The following is an 8,229-nucleotide window of genomic DNA, read 5'->3' on the forward strand; positions in this document are numbered from 1 at the left end:
CTATTATTGCTATAAATTTTCTCAATGTTTTTTTTTTAAAAATCTCTATTTTTTAAACATTATTATTACGACAATCAAAATTCAATTCCTGCATTTATTAGTCACTATTTGTCACAATAATAACACTATTTTTTTGTTGACTTTTTGACAGTTTTTGCTACTGATATCTGCGTGATTTCTTAAATACCAATATTTTCATATTATGTTAAAAAATAAGAAAGTCGAATCGTACATTTAAGTAAATACTTTTTAAAGTGCTTGGTTTGCGCTAAATCCATGTGGTATTTCAATAGCGTTTTTTCCCAGTTATTGCTATTGATTTCAACATGATTTCTATAAAAATTTTGATATTGCGTATATATTTATATACCAGCATGTGAATCTTGAAACGTACATTTAATTAACCCCTTTCTAACGTGTCTCGTTCATGTGATTTCGTTGTAAAAACATGTGGTTTTATTAGCAATCTTTTCACTTTTTTTAAAAAAATTTTATTTTATATTTCTTTCTTTTATGCCATGACAACTCCTAAGTACGAAAAAAGGAGGAGTTTGTAATTTTTTTTCTTACTCTCTTTAAGTTAAATAAAAGAGTCATTTTTATGCACCGAAAGTAGCATTTATTAATCTTCCATGTACCAAAAAAAAAATAGGTACTTAACATTGAGGAAAAATATTAGATAATTTCTTCGTTAAGCAATCATATGTCTGCAAACTTTGCTTTCCATATTTTTTTATTTTCTTAAATTTGCCTCCTTAAATAAATAAATAATTATGATGTATTTTCACAAAAGCAATTAATCTCCATATGAAAATGCCTGCTTAGTTTAAAACTATTTCAAGAGTTAAAAATACTCTCATATTAACATGAAACTTTAATCAATGTATTAAAAATGTTTCTTTAATTGTGAAAATATTTCAATTATAAAAGAATGACATATTTTGCAGTGATTTTAATTGTTTAAATCACTAGCATTACAATGCTCTCAGGGAAAAAATAGAGAGGTTTAGGTAGGATATCTGGTCCAAAGAAAAATAGAAGGGTTTGTTTTGGTGTTTGCTGACAGGGATGTTTATATACATATATATGTATACACTGATAGGGAAAAAATCCCAACACTAAGAAAAAATTATTGTAGATTAATGAAACTTCGGTAATGCGTTCTTCTGAGTAACATATTTAATTGATTAAAGTTTCAAGATCATAGGTTAATGCAATTAAGAGAAAAATCATTTCAAATGTGAAATACTGGTACATTAATAGCCGGTGTAACCCCCAGAATTTTGAATGCTAGCATGCTTTGTGTCATGCAGATGCCGTATGTCATTTTGTGTGATGGAGTTCCACACCTGTTGCACTTTGTCAGTTCATACAGGGATAGTTAATGCTGGTTGTGGATAGGCTGAAGTTATTGCCCAATGATGTCCCATATTTGCTTCATTGGGGAAAGATCTGGTCATCTAGCAGGCTAAGACCACATGTTGACATTCTGTAGATCAGTGTTTCTCAACGGGGGCGATAACGCCCCCCTGGGGGCGCTGGGAGTATGCTGAGGGGCGTTGGACTTGTTTTGGGCGGCAGGGGGGCGGTAGGGGGCGATGAGCAGGTTATGTTATTCAAATTTAATTTTAATACTCCCAAATAAAATTATTAAATTAAGAATCATTTAGTAAATAATATTAATCTAAAATTAATGATAAAGAAAAAAAAAAGATTAAATTAATATAATAAATTTAGATTATCTGATACAACATTAGTACCTGCAGTAAAACGAACTTATGCAACACATATTCTCCGATCCGAATCAGCACAGTGCATGAGCCAGTAGTTTTTGCCTCTTACATTCAAGCCATTTGGGGAGAATTAAAGTGCACGCACTTTTTGTAAAAATATTCGATTTGACCCGTGTTTCTTATGATGGTTCAGTTTGCTTCTTAGCAGTTTTTTACCAGTTTCGATTTGATTTCATTGTTTATGTGGCCAGGTACGTTTGTGAATTAGTTCTTAATCGTAAATTATTTATTAATTTGAAAAAACAGGTGATTTCATTCGTATTTTGCTGCCACCAACAATGTCGGTTAACGTAAAGAAGTATATTCCATACAGTGCCACGTACTTGAAGTTTAGATTTGTTCAATCGCTGTCGAACTCTCAACTACCCATGAATTTATTTTATAACAAATTTTAATATAATGAGACAATGAAGCCTTCCCGTTAGCAGAAGCATTTGCAAAATACTCATTCTCACAAACAAAATAAAGATTTGTCATTTTTCACGAACATCAAAGACAAGTTTCTGAAGGCACCTCTTTGGTCTCTGGCTTACTAACAACCTAATCACAAAAATGCGATGATGGTTTGATAAGTTCTTATAATATATCAAAATTAATTGCTAAATCTGGGAAATGTCATACCATCGGCAAAGAATTTAATACTGCCGCTATTAAGGAAATTTTAGGAACAGTTATCGTATCTTGAAAAGAATGGCGAAATTTCCTCTGATGATACACAAGAATATAGTTAACACCTTGATTCTTTGCACATGGACTTTTCTGACCGTTATAAATATGTTTTGTTCTGTTTCCTTCAATGGGTTATTAACCCTTTTTTAAATATTGAAACAGAAGAGGTTCAGATTCAGGAGGAATCGGGCAAACTTTCAACTAATGAAGCTTTGAAATGGTGATAACTCACAGAATTTTGGCTTCAAGGTAACATCAGTCGCCTCTACTCTGGACTGTCAAAATTCTTTTGTCAAAATTCATTCTTATTTTTAAAATTATTTCCTTCCCTTTCTCCTACTTCGTCGAACGTGGATTCAGTGCTGTTATGGATCAAGTCACAAAAAAGAGAAATGGACTCGAAATCATGCAACGAGGGGACTTGCGTCTTCACCTCAGTAAAAATATTGAACCGAACGTTAAGAAATTGGCTATGAGCCATCAAGTACAATCATTCCACTGACATAGTAACTTGATTGTTTCGTTAATACTACTTTTATTTTTGAGTGTTTTTTTAATTATCTAATTAAGAACAGGTGACTCTTTTTAAGTATAGTTTTCTTTGTTGAACATTTTTTTTTTTCATTACAGTATTTATTTTTATTATGACAAATAGACTGCGATTACCTGCCTGGAGAAAATTATAGAGTTAACGCACACATAAATTTTTTTTTTAAAAAAACATGCAAATTTAACGCTTAAAAATTGCCTAAAAATGCATCTTATAACTCTGCACCCCCCCCCCCCGTCCTCATGCTCTAAATAACTGGATTATCACAAAGGGGGGCGTTGATATGTTTTTTGCTTATTAAGGGGGCGGCAACGTTAAAAAGGTTGAGAATCTATGCTGTAGATCATATTGGTTTATAACAGTAGTATGAGGGCTTGATCAGTATCCTATTGGAAAATACCTATTTGAACGCTGCTTATGAATGGCAACAAAACAGTTTGAATCACCAGGTTGACGAAAAATTTACAGTCGGTGCTCCCCTGGCCATAACTCCAGGTATAGCTTCGGTATGTCTGCACCGGAGACAGGTTGGTAACAGGCGCTCACCCGGCTTCCTTCTTTATGGCTAGCACTGGCACCAAGACAGAAACGACTTATATCAGAAAACACAATAGATCTCCACTCTGTCCTTCAGTGAACTCTAACCCAACACCACTCATGTCGTAAACGGCAGTGGTTCGGAGTGAGTGTAATGCAAGCTACAGGGCGTCTCGCTACTTGAAGTAGCTGATTTGTTACAGTTCGTTGTGTCACTGTAGTGCCAACTGCAGCTCAAATTTCTGATGCAGATGCAGTACGGTGTGCCAGAGCCATATGCTGTACAGGGCGCTTTTCTATCTGAGTAGAGCCATGTGGCCGCACAGAACCTGGTCTTGAAGCAATACCTTCCCTTAACCACTGCTGCGAACAATCATGCTTAGTGAGCCGTGGTGGCTAAGGGGATAGAGCGTTCTCATTCCAATGAGGAGAATTGGGTTCAAATCCCAGCGATAGAGTCAATACAAATTCCATACCCTGTTCGCACCGACCACAATGGTAGACAGATTATGGGTTGGGGTCCCCTTGCCATCAGGATAACCGTAGGAGGTTTTCCTCTCCATGTAATGCAAAGGCAGGTTAGTTTACTCTAAAAGCTCGTGAAGGCAAATCTCTCTCTATACTAGATCTTGAAGTTCACTTGTCTTCTGGATCAGGTTCAAAATTACAAAGCTACAGAGTTGAGCATTAGTAGTTGGAAACACTAAATAGGGTCGGCTGTAAATGACGGTTATAAATTAAAAATGAAATCATGCATAGTGGATACATTTCTCCCCAGTCTTTCTAAAATATCTTGGAAAGAAAACCCACTTTCTCGCAGCCCTATTACACAAGCACGTTCAAAGTCAGTGAGCTGTTGATAATGGTTTCTTCGTCTTCTTAAAGACATTCTTGACTAACAGCAACTCACGATATCAAAATTTAACGTCAAATAATGGTAATAAACTGTAGAACACGTATTTAAAGCAACCTTGATTTGCATGTTTACAGTGGCGCTACTAGCGCTAAATTTGAATAGACATCTTTTAGTTGAAACAGCCTACCAAATTTAGTTTATCTAGCACAACTCCTTCTTAGTGTTGAAATTTTTTCCCCGTCAGTGTGGTGTATATATATATATATATATTTTCTTTATTCAATATTTATAAATATTTAGAATCAATTTTATATTGTTTTAAATTATTCTGACAAATATAAACTTATTGTTTTATTAAACTGAGCATATTACTGAATCAAAGCAATTTATTCATAATAACCATAGTCAGTATTATATTTTAAGTGTATATGATCAATTTTATTAATAAATTATCTTTTTTCTGCAAATTTTTAATTATATTTTTGTTTAGAATAAAGTTTTAATTTTTATGGTGTATTTAAATGTAATTATTATATTGAATATCGTTGTTAACGTAATTGTTTTGTATATGATAAAAAATATTTATAATAAATATATTATAATGCATTATAGTTTCCTTTTTTTAGAAACTAAAGTTTATGAAGAAGACTAATTTGACATGCTTAAAGTAAAGTTAGAATTACTAACATAATTTTTAAATTGATAACCTTTTAATTAAATTTAAATGATAAATTATTTTATCTTCTTTATCATATTGAAGTATTGTCTTCAATTCTGATTAAATTATCAAAATTACTAAATTATTATTTTTAATTATAAAACTTGAAAAGAAAGGAAAACTTTTTGTATTCTCTGTTAAGAAGTGCTGCAATTGTAATATACAACAAATTGAGATTAACCCTCTTAAGATTTTATTGTTAACTAAATATCATTCCATGAGTACTGAGGTGCTTTAATGAATTTTACCTCTCTTTTTCTATGTTCATTTTCTATCTTTCTTTTTCCACAAGGGGCTTACCTTTTAAAGGTAAACGCAGGTCCCATGACCCCTAGTGATCTTTCATTTTATATCCCCCCCCCCTTTTCTTTGTCAGATATAATTGATAACTCTTTTTATTACAACAAAAACGCGTCTGTGCATGTCACAGTATGGTCACCAGGGGCGCTGCAAGTTATACTTTTGGGTGGGGTTAAATTTCCGTTTTTCTGAATGATATTTCAAATTTGACCGAATCATTTGTAAGTATGTGATTCATTAGCTTCAATAATTTATTTTGTTGCTAATATTTTCACAATATGTAATTTTTTCTAGGAATATATTATTGATTAAACGACTATTATTAATTATTCTAGTCATGAGTTGCTATTGGTCACTGGGTAAGGCAGTGAACTGTTGTGACTAACCGGGGTTCGATCCCCAGTGGCGCTTTGAAGCTAACACAGCTTAAGTTCTATGTCTATCAGTTTGTCTGAAAAGTAAAGTCTGCTAGTGCGCAATGCTGAACACATTGCCAAAAATCAGCGATTGCCACATTGTGTATCTTCAAGCTGCATGAACTCTCGGACACACTAAGGGCTGTCACTGGAATGCTTTACTTTTATTCTAGTCAATAAGTTTTGAACCTTATGATAAATAAATATAAAATAAAAGAAGTAGAAAATTAATTTGCAGGTAAGAAAAGAACACAATTTTTCATTCACAAATCATTTCACAAATTATTTAGTAATCGGCAAATCTCGTCGAATACCGCATGTATATGAAATAGATATTCTGTAATAACATACAAGGGGTCACAGTACCTTTGCAACAATTTTTTAAAGTAAAGGTATAATAATTAATTTTGAGGATGCTTTACATGCTCATTTAAGTTATAATCAATAATTTATCTTCAAAAAGTAATTAAACTGTTTAATTTTTTTTAAATTTTAAAAAAAGTTGAAAAAATTCTAAATTTTTAAATCCCTAAGGCTTTTTTATTTTAACATATTTTCAAAAAAAGTTTTTTTCATAGTGCTTGCAATATTTATCTTAATAATTTTGTGCATTCATTTGTTGATATATCAATTAGAATATTTTTTATAGATTATTTTGTAAAAAAGTAGAAAAAAAGGGGTAAAAATTCCTGTTAGGTATATATAACATGCCGTAAAAATTGTAATACCTCATAAAATGCTTATTCCATGCACAGTTTAAATAAGTGTATTATACTCAAGATAAAAAAGTTTACTTCAAAGCTTTATCTTAAATAGAAAAAATTCCTTAGGGATTTAATTAAGATTAGGACACAAAATTATCATCTATGCGAAAAAGCACTTTAAAGTCACACTGCTGAGCAAGTTTCTGTATTAGAATAATTAAAAATCAATTATAACTTTTTTAAAAATGTAGATAGAGAGATTAATTTTTTTTCTGTACATTTGAAATACTTTGAAGTTTTATTATAAGCAATAAAAAAAATTTTGGTATTTTCGTCATTTTTTGGGTACTGTGACCCCTTACTCAATGATTGTAAATAGAATTTAATTACTTCAGTTGGGTATCCACTGCTTTTTATCAAATTTTGAAAGAGGTTGTCTATTTCTTTTTTGGATAAATAAATATTTACTACACATTCTTTTAATTTTATGCATTTGATCAAAAATGGTATTTAAATAGATATTTTTATACACATTAGAATTCCAAGTTAATAGTTAATTTATTTTAAAATTAAAATTATTTCTTTTATCGTATAAATCAATTTTTATATTATTTTAATAATTTTCTTTTTTTCTCCTTATTCTGTAATTTTTTCCATGTTTTCTCTACCTTTTGAACTTATTTTATGAGTTCTATATACTTGCAGCTTATGCGCAGTAAATAAAACTTTTTAATTTTCTTCGTTGTTTTTCTTTTTACCAACACACACACACACACATATATATATATATATATATATATATATATATATATATATATATATATATATATATATATATATATATATATATATATATATATATATATATATATATATATATATATATATATATAGATATCTGCACCCCAGAGCCCAGGCCAAGGAAACTGAGATGGGCACAGTAGGTATTGGACCTCTAGGGCTGTCGCGCCGCTGAGTTTAGATATCTGAATATATATACATATATAATCTAATCTGAAGTGTTAAAACAGGGAGAAAATATTTCATGCTAAGAATCGTTTCAGTACTTTCTATAAAAAAAAAATTTAGTTGAGAAATAAAATAATAACATATCTTCATTTAAAAAAAAATTTCTTATATAAAAAACCTGTAAAATAAATTTTTTTCTCTTTTCCTCAATTAGAGTTTCTAAATATTGAATTTTAAAATATCGAGAAAGCATTCATGATGCTCGAAATCGTCTCAGCTTCTTCTGCAACAAAAAATTTTTAAATAAAAAAATAACATATTTTTCATAAAAAAATAAACATCTTAAATAAAACTCATTTTAAAAAAGGAAGGAAAGAAATACGTCCCATTCAATATCCCCACTATTCACCAAAATTATTCACTAAAATATTGAGAATTATTTTTATGAAAATAGCGGTTTCATTTTGGCTATCATACAGCATTGCAGCTGCTAAAATGCGCATATTCCCACATAAGTATGATATTAAATACATAAATTTACAAACGATAAGTTTCACATTATTATGAATCGAGCTCTCAAACAAATTATAAAAGTCTAACCATTCACAATGATTTCCAGAATATTTATTCTTGTGCAGCTTAGGTAAATTTACGTTTGGTTGTTGTAGTTGTAGCTCATTTACGTCGCACTAGAGCTGCACTTTGGTCTATTGGCGC

Source organism: Parasteatoda tepidariorum, chromosome 7 (assembly GCF_982258835.1).
Source record: "Parasteatoda tepidariorum strain Cologne lab strain chromosome 7, Ptep-v5.0, whole genome shotgun sequence".
NCBI classification, from domain to species: Eukaryota; Metazoa; Arthropoda; class Arachnida; order Araneae; family Theridiidae; genus Parasteatoda; species Parasteatoda tepidariorum.